The sequence below is a fragment of the Vanessa cardui genome, chromosome 9 (assembly GCF_905220365.1).
Source record: "Vanessa cardui chromosome 9, ilVanCard2.1, whole genome shotgun sequence".
Classification (NCBI taxonomy): domain Eukaryota; kingdom Metazoa; phylum Arthropoda; class Insecta; order Lepidoptera; family Nymphalidae; genus Vanessa; species Vanessa cardui.
Window position 1 is genome coordinate 665,424 of NC_061131.1, and position 16,110 is coordinate 681,533.

Consider the following 16,110-nt stretch of genomic DNA (forward strand, 5'->3'; position numbering starts at 1 on the left):
TTTAATCACCAAAAAACAAAAATACAACAAGTTTCAAAATTATACTTAAATATATAAAGATTAAATACATTTGAATGATTATATCGCTTATTTTACTAATTATTGCTTAAATTGATTAATCTAATACAGAAGAAGGCTGTGTTAGCTAACTAATTAAATGTGGTATATTTTATTTCAGGTCTATCAAAAAATTTTTCTAGGCGGATAGTTCTTGCTGATCGCTTTGACGGCCCACATATAAGCAGGTTGGTGAAATTAACACTAAAAGCCTCCTCAAAAAGGAAGAGGAAATCTGGTAGCTTTTGTTAACGGCTTCGGTAGCTTGTTAGGGGTCGTTGGTTTTAGAAAAGGCTTTACTTGAAGCTTAAGCTAGTATAGCAAATTTTATCAAATTCGTAAAATCGTAACATAGCTCATATATAAGACAATAATACTCTTTTTTATTTAACATGCATAATTATAAAAGGTAATTTAATAAAAAAATAAAGCTAATAATTAATTTTAATGACTTGTGTAATTAGTTTCTCATGTTATAAGTACTTGTATTATAATAGTAGAACATGCTAGAATATATTCTATGTAAAATAAAACAATGTATGCAAAAAATCACTTTATTATGTTGGACAAAAAATAAACATGTTAAAATCTATTTAAAGCTTTGAATGGCATAACAAAAATTATATAATATCATATACAAAAAATACAGATAATATTGAAACTGACTTCTCATCAGGACTTTGTCTTGGTGAAGTGAGAAATGAATTTATTTTCTGCTCAATTACACAAATATATTCAGAAGGAGCTTAGTTTAATACATACGTACAGAAGAATTACATACATATATAAAATTGGAAGAACTATTTCTGACTGTTGAATTTATGACATACATTGATTGAAAATGAAATAAAAATATAATTATTGTGTATGGCACAGATTATAAATAATAAAAGCTGCATCCACATCGGCTATTTGAACAGAAAATAGTGTGAACGCAGCTTAATAAACTAAAAATCTAAATCGTTCTCTTATTATTAGTATACATTTTATAAGTAAATTAATCATGTCTTTATTCTATAAAAATAGTTTAATAATAAACTTAATTTAATCAATTTCATTAACCTTTATTAACACTTTACAATGTCATGTGTATCATATCGAGTTTTGTCCTTTACTTATAAATAGTGTGACTGATTCGATATACACTTTTCCTTGCTTTATTTATTTATTAATTCATTTCCACAGATAATTAATGAAACGTTCATAATTACATTATAATTTCTTAAACATTTTTGGTAATCACTCAAAATAAGTTGGTTATAACACAGTACCAACATGGCCGAAGTGAATTTCATAATGCCTTTAACCAAGGAGGTTTCAACTACCGTCCCCCATACCGTTATTTGGCGGTGAGTATTATGAGACGCCGATTTTCATAACGGTCGATCCTCCGTTATTTCTTTTCTTTGACATCACCTGTGTCTGGTTTATTATTTCACGTACCTGAAAACAGAAGGATAAATTTGAATAAGCTGCATTTTATAAGGACTATTGGCGACGATTATCGGTCGGAGTATCATAAATCTTAAATTAAAAAATGCTGTTCTACAAATTATGACAGCAAGGAATGGTGGTATATACCATTATATACAATCGATTGTATTTGCGAAGAATACTATTAATGAAATATTTTTACGTTACTTTAATTCTTTATCGGATTTCTATAACGAATAAAATATTTATCGCTAAGAAGAAGAGTAAAAATTATTAGTTATTCTATGTGTAAGTAAAGAATAAGTACCGTATCGGAAGCGAAACTTAATTTACTAATTTCTAACGCAGTGATGTACCACCTACCATCACCTAGTTGGTAGTTAGCAATCCAAAGTTGGGTCAACAAAAAATTGTACTTATATAGTAATTGTACTTGTACTTATATACTGGTTCACCCCCCTTCGAAAGGGAACATAACAATAGTAGGTATTGTTGTTCGGCTGTATTTGTGATAAGTTAGTGGTAACTACTAACACGGGCTTGGACGACGCCCAACCGAGGAAGTCATTGCATAACAGTATCTTGTGCTCAGCTGAGAAATTCAAGAATATCAGCCTTGGCCGCAATCAATTCGGGCGATTATTACACTAAAACAAATTACATTTCCTAGGAGATACACATACTTGCGTTTAATAAACCTCGAATATAATTACTTTGTTTGTAATCAGTTTATCTATTTGGATTCGTGCCCTCCGTTGACCTCTCAAAATGTTTGCTTGTGAGACGAGGTTCGTTAACTCTTCATTGATAAATAATTTGTATATTACGTAATTTAATCTCAAACACGAAAGATGGAAGGCGTATTTTTTTACGAATAATTTGAAGCTTTAATAATATTGATTTAGAGTTTATTTTAACTTTGTCACAGCTTGTTCATTTGTGCAATAGAAATACGTAGTATTGTAAATTTACGTAAATGTTTTTATTTGAGCGTTTATACCTTTAGTGTAGTGTAGGAACAGAATTTATTTCACGTGGTTATCGTCGGATATGCGACATTGGCTGCAATAATGAATGTTAATAATGTCTGCCTTGTGTTTCTACTGGGTAGCGTGTAAGGTCACAGATTCCAAAGTCCTGAGTTATACCAACAAAAAGTTATCGAGTTTCTCTCGCTGTTAATTCGTAGTATCCCCGAGTTTGCGAGCAATGTTTACACTCCTATGCTCCGGATTACTCTCTAACACTCGTCCGAACTGTTTCTAGTCGAGTCATATTCGTTGCCTCCAATTACGGAGCCATTAATAACGCGAGGAAGGGTGGTTCGGAAAAACATCAAAATATGACTCCCGTGATTAATGGGCAACTCCTTAGAGGGAATACTAGTACACTATAATAAGCCCAGATAGATACATAGATACTTATGGAAGTATGTCACTAATTTCATAGAAATTCTGAAATTGACCAACCCGCATTGGAACAGTGTAGTGGAATATGTTCCGAACCTTCTCCTCACAGGAAGAAGAGGCCTTAGTCCAGCAGTGGGATATTTACAGGCTGTTGTTGTTGTTGTATAATAAGTTCAGTGCAGTCAGTCGACCCAAAATCGGTCAGTAGGACGAATGTCGTTCGTCTATTTTCAACATTGCACGATAAGGTCGAAAATCGAGTGACGTATGCGTTTCTTACTGATCAACGTTTTCGGATTTCGCTCTCTTTAAACCTTGAATTTAATTACATGCGTAAAAATTCCGTAGCATAAAGTTTCATCTGTATCTTCGATATTGCAAAATGAATAATGAATGTTAATGATTTGTGTATGTAATTATAGCATAGTAATTGGCTGCATCCTGACGAACTTAATAAACTTTAATCAATCTGGCTCTATCAGCTCGTATCCAAGGGTAGCACTTCCGCACACATGAGATAAAATATTTATTATCATTGGAATTGCATATAAGAGCTCGTTCGACAAGCGGTAAAAAAAATTGCAAGCCGCGTTGTAAGTTGCAAAATTTTGTCATTTATATTCAGATAGCGGAGATTAGTAGATTAGGAGATTAGTAGTTAGCGATTGATTTGTAGGCATAGAATTGAAGTCGAAAATCGAGGAAGAAATACTACACTACAATTACTACGATACTACGTCGAAGGTTAAAAAATGTATCAATGGATGCATCTAATGTTACATTAAATAATAATTTAACTATTACAATTATTTAATACGGGATATTAACCCTGTTTTTTCTTATTTTGAGCTCGATATTTCGACACTATCAACAAATGTCTTGTTCTCGTGAACAAGTAATTTTAAATCTAATAATTGAATTATACCAATGCTATACGACATAGGTTATATATAAAATATATTCCAAATATGGAATTCGAAATTCTAACGTTTAAAAATAGAAATACGTTTATATATGAATAAACTTCTCACGTTATCTGTGGTAGCAATCAAAACGGTTATAAGCTGTTCATTTTCGTAATCATAATTGTATAAGAAGAAATTTAGTAATGATGGTAATATTTCGTACTATTAGTAGTCAGGTGGTGTTACGTATTAAGTTACCAAGGGCAGATCTTCCGGGGCATATAAAACACGAGAAAGTAATGTTTCGACAGTCGGCCTATTGCATGCGTTTCAGACCAGTTATCGATGCAACCAAGCAAGACTTGAGTTCGTTGCCCTGACGTATTTTTATAGAGACGATATATTAAATTTTCTTTAACAACTATGAAATATTTAATCTGATTTTATTACAAAAAACCGACTTCAAACAATACACTATTTCAAAACAAATGAATCTGTATATAATCTAATGTAGTTACAATAGGCTATTTGACAATGCGAAAAATAAATCGTGAATTATTGTAATCAGTGTATATTATGAGTTTAGAAATGGTTATTTACTAACGAAACTTGAAAATAATACTTAATTTATTCAAATATCAAAAAATTAAAAAGGCATTTTTTCAAACGTTTGTCACGTGACACAAAACGCTCCTGATTGCTCGGGCTTATGATGAAGTCACTTTCTTGTAAACCTTGCTTTTCTACTATATGTACCACAGATTAAAATACAGCAAAGTGACGTCACCGACCCCATTGCAGCGCCATATTGTCTAAGTATCGTTTTCGCGCGTTATTTAAATATGGAATTTTTAATATGATATTTCTCGGCAAATATGTAATAAAAATAAAAAAATCAATTTTTACTGGGTTCCTTAACCTTTACTTAATAATAAAAAATGGATTTTAAAAACCAGTCAAATAGCCTATTATTGTTACTTTTGGAGCTGATGCCCCCATTTTTTGAAGTTCTTGCTTTAAACGCTAACAATGAACTAATAAACTGATAATACAACTATTACTACTGGTTATTTAGTAGTACAGCTCTTCAATTGTTAGCAAAAATAATCAATCGGTTGTTGATAAGAGTCAAGACATTCAACTATTTTCTCATTATCTATTTATAAAAAGCGTAGAGCATTTGTTTTCGATTTCATTACAGCTTAATAGTGTCACGTTACATGAAACATGTGAATTATGACCTGAGATTACGGGTTCAAATCTGAGCATGTATTTTCACGTGTTTAATTTGTATTCATAAATCATCTCGTGCTCATCAAATAAGGGACGTAATATCTTGTGACGCGTTGAAAAATCAGAAGCGGTGTATTTATTATATATCAAAGGCTATGAGTGGATTTGACATATGATTAGGTTATCACATCACATACACAAGTATAACCTACTAAAATTAAAAATGCATTTTTTCCCTAAATCGTTTATACTAAACTATCTACTTAAACGCGTGTCATTATAATAAGATCGTATTAAAATTTTATTAAAATGAATTAAAAAGTATCAAGTAAAAGGCCTATACATAAATGATAATTAGGTAAGTTCGAGAAAATTCTAGTGAATAACAACAGTTGAGCCACGAAAGGAAGTTAGTCAATAGTCCTTGTTAGAATTATGTTACGTTTTATTAATTCACGAAGGTTCGAATGACCTTTTTGTGTTTGTAATTCATAAAATATGTCTGTGAAAGTTTTGTAGTCCACTCTTCTCGTTTCAATCTACATTTGGAACTGGAAGTAGATTAAAATTATGTTAAATTAGGTAACATGCGTACTTATGTGAGCCTATTTGAATAAGGAATATTTTAATTTCAATTAAAGTCTTCAGCAATGCAAAATTGCTTTGTTGCGGCACAAAAACTAATATAATTAGTGACCCCACAAACATATCAGCACGATATCCTGCCCTCAGTCTAACTCAGAATATTTTGTTCTGAAGTAATATTATTACCAGAAAAGTCCTTATTCATGTATTGAATTAATCTATATATATAAACAATGATTACTTTTTATAAAAGTCCGATATTTATGCGACTATAACCAATCGACGTAGAATCATTTTGATATATTAATAGTTATTTTAATTTGTTTTATTTTTTTCAACTCTTTTTTTAAGTTTATTGTGCTCGAGACAACGGCTAGTTAATTATAAAAAAAAAAAAAACATGTTAAATAATTATAATGTTAGTTATGAGGCAAATGCTATTAATCTCACTTATTTATAAAAAAACATATTAATAGATCTCCTCGATTGAATGAATAATAATTAATAATTTAATAATCTATATTATAGTTACGTAACTGTTTTTTTGTCACGCAATTGTGAACAGGATGTAATTGACATGTTAAGGTCATAAGGTAATTATATTATAATCTCTCTAATTGCGAAAAAAAGCCCTCCTCAGTTTTACAACTATTTTCAGAGAGAGAGTTCTAATTATACATTACTGTGCCTCAACTTAGGACTTTGTTCAAGTATGGTGCTTTAATTAAAAATTGTATAATGGGTTACTGTCAGGGTGCGTTTTGAGGTACATTCGAAATACTGTACATTTTTGGGTTGGACAAGAAATTATAATGAGAACATTGCTTAGATAAACAAATGATGACTTCTCACCCTGATTTCTCAAAAAGGTTTGATATTTTGACTGTATTAACCAAATTAGAATTATCTTCTAATCAACTTTTTCAATAAAGAAATATCTATATATATAAAATAACAAGTCCCGACTGACTGATTTATCATCGCCAAGCGTTAACTATTAAAGTTAGAACCTTAGAATCTTGCGAGTAGTATCGTTTAATCGAGTAGACTCCCACTAAGGAAGAAATTTTGGAAATTCTATCCCCAAGGGGGTTCTTTATAATGGTAAAAGTTGGCGGACGAGCATAGCCCACCTGATGGTAAGTGGTCACCATCATCCATAGACAAAGAAGCTGTACGAAATATTAACTATTGCTTACATCGTCAATGCGCCACCAACCTTGGGAACTGAGATGTTATGTCCCTTGTACCTGTAGTTGCACTGGTGAAATAGAGGTTTAAATTTTAGGTAACATAATCAATTTACACGGCAATTCCGTGGGCAACAGATAGTATAATTTAATCATATACATACAGTGTTGGCTCTTATTGCATACGGAAGTAATTCATCCTGACTCCGGTGTGTCAATGGGTTACTTACAATAAATTCAAATGGGCCCATTTCAAATGGTACTTATTCAATGAAATACCACAATCGTCGTTAATATTGCGATGTACATCTAATAAAAATTTAGGTTGAATTGATAAACTACGTGTGCTAAGAAAATAGGCTAACTTGATAACCTTTTTCTTTAAAGTCGAGTAGAATATTAAAATATTTTAAGACCGAGCGTCAAGAAAATGCAATTTATGACTTGGATTAAGAGATCCGAGTTGCTTGTTACTTGTCACGGCCAAGTTGTCATCCAGACCTTTTCTGTTTAAAAATTCTACTAAATAATATATTTTGTGTCTATTCATTTATATATTTTAAAACTTGGCATTCTTAGTTATTAAATTATTTAATTTAACGTTATTATTACTATTTCATTACAGTATTTTAACAAGTACTTAAAAAATTATAATGTTTGTTAAATATAAATATATTTTCTTGCTTCTACATCATAATGTCTATAATAAAACGACATTTAAGCAAATAAATGATAACAATATTTATAAGAAACAATTTTTTCCATATTACAGCAAATAAAATTAATATATTTGTACTGAAAAAATATATCTTCAAACGAAATACAACAAATCAGTGTAATCCGTTCAATTCCCTTTGACAGGCATGGGATTCTTGATAATAAGGCTTTGAGTTACTTTTATGATACTGTACTTTATTTCGGTTTGGTAACCACTGTATATTTAAATACATACACGTGGCAGTATTACTAACATATGAAACGACTACATGTTTTTCATTAATTAAATTTAAATATTTTTATAAAATATATTTTTCAAAACCTACGAAAAAGGTTGTATGTGTCAACTCTTGTCCAATTTCTGTTCCCACATTCTCAGAATTGTTGAATAGAAAAGTAGTCTGAGACAAAGAGCTGATCTTTTCCGAGGCCGTGGATAATCTACATTGAAACATAGACCTACTGAAAAAATGTTCTGAACAAACCAAGTTTGTCAGTAATATAGTGGTATGTCAGCGACTACATATCTTAGTGCTGTTTTAATAATAAATTCCATTACTTACATCACCAATGTATTATGGCCCATAGACAGTCTACACTGCAAAATTCAAACACCAACCTACTAACTAACTGTTGTATCAAGAAATTCCCTTATTTCTCCTACAATGAGAATCAAACTATAACTAAGGCCAAATTATATTATTCAAAATTTAACAAATATTACTATTATGTGAATAATACGACTTATTATTTAACTGTATAAAAAAATAATCAAAACAGTAACTGTATAAATCATGACCGCGTGGAATGACGGCAATAATACTAGCATTTACTATTATTATATTCTGTCAGACACGATTTCGCACGGATAACATTAAAGATTTTTTTCCCATATAATATTATATGATATCCGTGTCATGCAAAGCAATTTTCCCACTCGTACTTAGTGCTAATACATCTTCCAAGCGCCTCTTTTATATTTTTCGAAACATCGCGTAATATCTTTGAAAGTACTCGTGTAAATTGCTAAATAAAAACTGTAATTTATAACTGTATGGCCGTCCAGATTTTGAAAATTAAAAAAGAATTACTTATAAAGTACCGAGTCCATTTTAAACTATCCAGGGCCGAACATAATTATACAAATTTCATCAAAATCGCTCCAGCCGTTTGGGAGGATTTTGGTGTCATACACATTACTATGAATATAAAGGATATGCATTTTGGATCTGGATATAAATGCGGTTATATGATTATCCGATTATTCCGGATAGTTTCGATTGCGGATATTAGGTTATTTCTTAACTTGACTTTATTTGTCAACTTTAGCCTGATCACAGATTAAAAAAGTAATAGCTTTATAATGCGCTACTCTCTTTAAGTGTACTACGCAAAATCGAAATTATTATAATTATTTTTCTTATCGGTTTCCATAACGGCTACAGAGCTCCATATCACTGCACATTACACATATTATAATATTGAAATCCACATATGTTTATATTTTTACTTTAAAAAAAAAAAAACTTTATCCCTTTGCCATGAATGTAAAAAAGTTTGGAAGCGTACCAAACTGTCATCAAAAGTTTTTATGTATCTATTACGTTATGTACAGCGCTCGCCAAGAAAGCATCGGAAATAATCATTTTCTTTCGAAATAGGTTGACGTAAAGAGCTAACAACACGCTACTCGTTCTAAACACACTATTCTATCATTATATTCATGTTATATAATACCAAGTTAAACTCATTATAATATCTGTATGATGGAACAAAAAGTTTTTATATATTTTCAAATTTTAATGGAACAAGTTTAAATATGTCACGAGCCGCTTTTGTTTCTCAGAATATATTCCGTCAATATTTTGAATCGTTCTCTTAAATATGTTTTTGTTTCCTCTCGGAAAGAGGCAAATGAATTGCAGCATACAGCCATGACAGGGGTCAAGTCGAGATAAGTTGCTTTTTTTACGAAAGTAAGACAATGGCAGAGGTCACTCTCGATAATAAGTCACATGTCTTTAAATGTGAGTGCATTGACCTTTTGTAATGTAACCAACAGCAGATGCTATGAGGAATGAATGAGTGAAGGTTATAAACTCGTACCTTTACATTGACCTACAAATTGCGCAGCAAAATATTAGTCTGGCGAAATTTAGTTGTATGTAACGTCTGTCCTGTTGTCATTACAACATTTTAACATATTCTTTGCTCAAGTAGGTTATTATAATCAATTATGAATTATACTTTTATAAAATTAATTTCAACAAGCGAAATGGGGGTATAACATACAACGACAACAGTCGAATACATTTAAATAAAACTAGTTATAACGGATTTTAATCGCGTATATTAATTATTTTGGACATCCCGACGTTTCGAGCACTTTACAGCGTTCGTGGTCACGGGTAGACTAAGGTGGCATTTGTCTATTTGAAGAACAAAAGAAAATATTATTTTATTGAGAAATCGTTGGCGGTAGTTGCAAATAATATTGTAGGGATGTCCAAAATAACAAATAACTAGTTTTATTTAAATGTGTAATAATCGCGAAAATTTAAGACAACTTTAGTTGAGTACATTTTTTATATACCATGGCTAAGCCTGATGATATATAAGTTTTTAATATTATTTAAGAGTGTATTACTTTTTATTTAATTCAACAGTGCTGTAAATGCCTGTAATGGTGTATCACACTGCACTGGTCCGTGTACTTTTATTACATAAGTGTTCTTGTGAATATGCCGATGGTGTTTCAAATAAATAAATAAATACATATAAGTAATTAATATTTCTAAGTATTTACAGAGGCGACCTTTAATATTATCAAAAAAAAAAACTGAAATTAGACTATCAATCATTTTAAAATACTTATTTCTCTCAAGTTATTATTATTGTTCTCAAGTTTTCAATAACGAAAATGGTCGAGTTTGAATAACTGATTGAACAGTATATACCAGCTAACTAGTAGGAGATGACAGGGCAATTTTAACACATACTATTACTAACGCTATGTCATATAAAATGCCGTATTACAAAACGCGTTGAAACCTACCGAGTTTTACTTGAAAATTTGTTGCCAAATTTATGAACAATGATGCCGTAATGTCTATGAAATATCTGTTTAGATGAAAATCTATGGACACTTTTGTACATTTAGGTTTAAATAATTTATTAAAAAACAATTGTTTCATTAAATGCGACGTACATATTTTTTTTATTTCATTTAAATTAGTTTTAACGTCTTATGCAATCATACAAAATACCAAATTTTTTTAAGTAAAGATTTCAAATATAACTTAAAATTTATAAAATCAAACAAATAACAAAAAAAAATCAAGAACAATAACACAAAAAAAAACAAGACGAAATAATTTGATTTTTAAATGCGCACATAGATTTCATTCAATTTATTTTTTAATGTGTTAACACTATTACATTGTTTAATATAATTAAGTTATCGTTATGTAGCAGAATTATTCGAATTTTAAAATTTTCTTTTAGTAATCCTTTCGTGACCTAACACGTTCAATTTTATATAATTCCTTAAAACGTGTTTTTCGCTTCACGTCGTTTTTCAGTGGGTATTCCGTTGGCGAACCTCCCTCCTCCACTTCAAGTAGGGGAGAAGCGTAATGCGTTTTTCAAGCAAAAAAAAAAATACCCAGGATATGTCAAGGAATGTTAACTTTTTGTTGTTATACGGGCAGACCAAAGACTTTTATGCTTAATTATTTTGAGTAATTGTTGATGTGTGGTGAATAAAATTATGTCGCTAATTAATGATTCTCTTTTGTTTGATTGTTATTATCAACGGAACATAATATTTTATTATATTCTGCGCAGTTGATTACGTTAGAACCTCCAAGCGGTCTGCATCTTTTGGTAATAAGTTTTATGTATATTGGTACATTAGATTTTTTTGTTGGACATTAAAAAAAATAATCAACTTTTGGTACAGATTATATGATTATTTTAACATTATATGTACGACGTTTAGTAAGTGTATTTAAACAAAGTAGCAATGTTTAATTGTTCATATTTAATACTAGCCGTGGCAGCGAATTCGCGTGCGTTTTAATTTTATTTGAGTGACATGTGCGAGGTCTGTGCACGGTATCCTGCATAGTATTTGCACATTGTAGTGTGACTTTGTTTAAAAGTAGCCTTAGTTCCTTCTTAAATCAGCTGTCAGTGAAAGTCCCATCAAAATCGGTCCATCCTTTCCAGAGATTAGACGTAACAAACAGACAGACAAATATGGTAAAATAAATATATTTTGGTATATGTGCCGTGTTAATTTATAAATAAGCGTTTAGTAAAAGGAGATTGTTTTAATTTTACAAACAGACACTCAAGCGAAGCGGGCGGTTATAGCTAGTAAGTATACATAAGATGATTCTGCAAATTATATTTAATGTCAATTAAAATGTATAGTTAATTGATCCAAAATCTTTGTTCTTGATTGTATTTATTCAATGTTACATTATAGTTAGTTATTTGTATATAAAGCATTGATTCGGGAAAGGAAATACCCGGACCTAGGCGAACGGGTGAATGAAAAGCGGATTGTGCTAGTATTTGTTTACAAATAACATTTATGTATAGTAAAAAGCAATACACAGGCGATCCTTTAATTGATATGGTGTAATACACAGTATGAACTAATTATTTTATAACCTTTTGGGCAAAAGTAAATACTCCGTTTCAAATTAGTAGATTTTTTTTATTTATTTAGTTTTAGGGTAGTTTCACATTTGTACGTCCGGCTGGGTAGGTACCGTTCGCTAATCAGATAACTACCGATAGAACATGGCAATATTAGACTTTAATATATAAATATGTATTCAAAGGCACAATCGATATAACACCTCTTAGCTTAGCTCGTTGAAAGTTTGACGATATTAGGAATGCTTAATATTTCTTACAGCGCCAAAGTGTAAGGGCGCAATGGTCGATTACTTCAGAAGGCTTATAAGCAACGCCTGTGTATGTATATATTAAAATATATATTCTTAGGAATAACACTACAAATACATAGACTACTAATATGAGTCGATGCTCGGGACGGCATTTTTTCACATATTCATAATTTCACAGATTATTAAAGTTTTCGTCCAATGATATTGCCAATTCGATATCATGCTTTGTTTATTACTCTCTTCCTATTATGGTTGGAATTGGCTATACATACTCGATGTTTAAGCGAACAGAGTTGACAGAATACGAATATACTTATTAACAATAATGACTTTTTATTCACACCATAATAACGAAACAATCACAAGCAAAGTTTGAAATACGAAGTTTATTACGAGTTGATAGAGTTGAAAGTCGAATACGCCATTTTTATTTGTATATACTTTATAAGTTAATGCATTATCGGTCTTACTAATAAACGTTGTATAGCGCATAAATAACTTCTCTCTTTCTACCATCAGTAATTTGATATTTGTAAGAGTAAGACAAAGCATTGTTTAGCTGAAGAACCGCTATATACTATAATATTTATAGATTATTTATCAAATCTTACAATTTCAAAATAAACATAATTGGAAGTGCTACAAAACGATCACTAGGGAACAAATTGCCAATAACGATTATTCAAAGTTTAAAAAAAATATTAATATACATACAATAGATAATAAGAAAATTATAATGAGACTTACCAAGAGTTTAGTTGCGAAATACATTTCGGACCAGGTTTGCGACGAAACAAAACGGATTCACTTGAATCGAATAGAAAATCCACCGAATATTTTACGACTCGAATTTGACGAATTCGAACATGACGAATTATTGCTACACTTGCTGTCTTTTCTCGACAGAGCATTTCTATGCACACTTCGGTTGCCGTCTAGGAATCTGTCGAACACTTGTCTTATAGTCGAATGTTTTCTGTCGAACGGATTCGGAAACATATTTACTGGTAACACTTCGTGCGTGCCGTGTGGCGGTGAGTGAGCGAGTGTGGTAGCGTGGTCGGCTGCGGGAAGGCTCACTATTGCTTGCGAAACTATAAGGTCAAGTGTAAACGCTTGCAAGAAACTTGTCTGCGAATTATTATTTTAAACTAAAATATATACTTTTATGTTACATTTCTTTGTTTATAACATGTAGTTCAGATTAATATAAAGATTTATGTAATATTTGAAAGTAGGTTTAGCGATATAATGTAATGGAATTATTTTGAAAAAAACTAGGTAATATTGGAAACGGAAGAAATCTTAACCATTTTTTATATCGCCAATAATCTACTTAGCGGTAGACTTCCTATATGAGAAGGTGGTACCTACCAAGCCGGACTTACACAGGGGCCCTCCCCCAAAGATAACTGTAGATGACATTTTTGATGATGATTTTTTTGTGTTGTATCAATATTGCAATTAACATAAATTGCGTTTAGTTTTTCTGATTTTTTAATTCGTTTCAGAGCTTTGTAGTATATATTAAGTCATACGGGTTAGAGACCTCTTTAAGATAGAAACAAGTTATATTTTGGCCAACTTACAGAACAATAGTTTACTTGTGGGTGCGCTTTAACCAGAAAATTTTAAACCGATTTTAATTAATCTTTTATGATACTTCCGTGATACTTCAAAGGACATAAAATTTATTATATGTCATATGAAATAGCAAATTTTTTGATGAGAACAGTCAATTCAAAGGCAAATAAAAATTAAAAAAAATAAATATATCTTGAAAGATATTCAGTATATAAGACTACATATATTGTCACGTGCACCAAATATCCCTTAAGTTGAACTGGGCCCCAATTCCACTGACAAATTGGCACTTTATCGCAATCAAATCGTAACTCGATCGTCGCCGTGTACCCAATTTCCTAATTTATTAACGCATGGCTCCAGTTACGGGTTGGTCAAAGTTGGATAACCTATATTTATATATATGTATATAAAATATGTATGACGGAAAGCCGGTAAGATTGTTTGGTTCGGGGTCACCATCTTCGTCATTCATATTAACGAAATAACACAACAAATCGTTAGCTGGATTATCGTATATTGATTTTTACAATATTCATAAGCCGCGAAAGCATCTGTCATATCCTTCTTGACAGCTGACATTTCTAGTTTTTCTATAGAGAGAGATTGATCCGAGATGGTCCAGTGGTTAGAATGCGCGCATCTTAAGCGATGCTTGCGGGTTAAAACTCAGGCAAGCACCACTGAATATTCATGTGCTTAATTTGTATTTATAATTCATCTCATGCGTAGCGGTGAAGGAAAGCATCGTGAGGAAACCTGCATTGATTTAGTTTCATAACAATTGTGCCACATGTGTATTCCACCAACGTGCATTGGAATAGCGTGGTGGAATAAGTTTCAATTCTTCTTCTCGAAAGGGAGAGGAGGCCTTAGCCCAGCAGTGGGAAGTTCACAGGTTGTTATTTTTGTTTGTTTTTGACCGCACTGACCATTCAGAATCAAATCTCAAAAGTAAGTGATTACCATCAAAATATTTAATTAACTGACACTTTATTATACATACATTACGATTAAGCTGAAGTTATTTTTATCAGGAATAGTCGTAATTGATTTGGAATAGAATCTGAAACATATTGTTATCGTTATGAGCAGGGATGTTATGGAAATCCGTCACGGTAGCCGATACAAAATCTATTCATTATAAGTTAGTGGAATTCTCCCCTTTTAATTTATTCAGTTGCAAAAATTGATTCACAATTCACGTATAAGTAAAACAAAATGTTATTATAACAATAACTGGACGTTATTATTTATTATGATAAAAATGTAACAAGTAAAATGTTATTTATGGACAAAACATTTTAACTAACAATACGAGGATAATAGTTTAACAATAATTAGTTCGCATAGCTAGTTATTTATATATGCTGTTATTGTATAAAGTCAATGTAATATGTGTTTATTATTATGTTTGCCATACTCATGCAATTATTTCTCATAGCTAATGATTATCTTATATATTAATGGCGAGAGCCGATTTTTGTCCCAGTGTTTATGGGGCGGTGGTTACACATAAAAGTCTACTAAGGTCTCAACTTGAAGAGATCCAGTCGGAGATGTATAGAAAATTAAAGAGGATTCTTGATTGCAATTTACTTAATCGTTAAAAGTTACCAAAGAATTAATTTTAGAGAGAGGAAAAATACTGGCCGGTTATATATAGAGAGCGGCTGTATAATTTTTTTTTTTTTTAAATATCGTCTAAATAATGTTACATAATTCTGGCGCAAAATGGAAAATGACTTGCAGTTTACAATTATATGAAATGAAAATAAAATCAACAACAATCAAACAAATCGAAATTCCTAAAAAAACTTTTGAATAAACGCTAGGATTCGCGGTCAATATATTAGCATATATTTATTTGGGTTTTGTTATGGAGCCGCACTGATGGAAAAGGACTACCATCGGCAATGGATATCTATGACACTGGTAGACTTATAATAACTAGTAGTCGCTAGTAGTAGCCCGCGGCTTCGCTCGCTTTTAAGCTGCTTGTTGTCATATGCTAGACAAAAAAGTAGCCTATGTCCTTTCTTAGAGGTCAAGTTTGTTTCAAACCAATTTCGTC

The 16,110-nt window shown here is 31.2% G+C and overlaps 1 long non-coding RNA gene across 1 annotated transcript; it reads right to left on the bottom strand.

Moving 5' to 3' along the window:
• Positions 1 to 597: 597 nt before the first annotated feature.
• On the bottom strand, positions 598 to 13,603 carry LOC124532578. The gene is made up of 2 exons (XR_006966649.1): positions 13,200 to 13,603; positions 598 to 1,500 (listed from the first exon to the last, which is right to left on the bottom strand). It is a non-coding gene; the product is annotated as an uncharacterized LOC124532578 (long non-coding RNA).
• Positions 13,604 to 16,110: the final 2,507 nt, after the last annotated feature.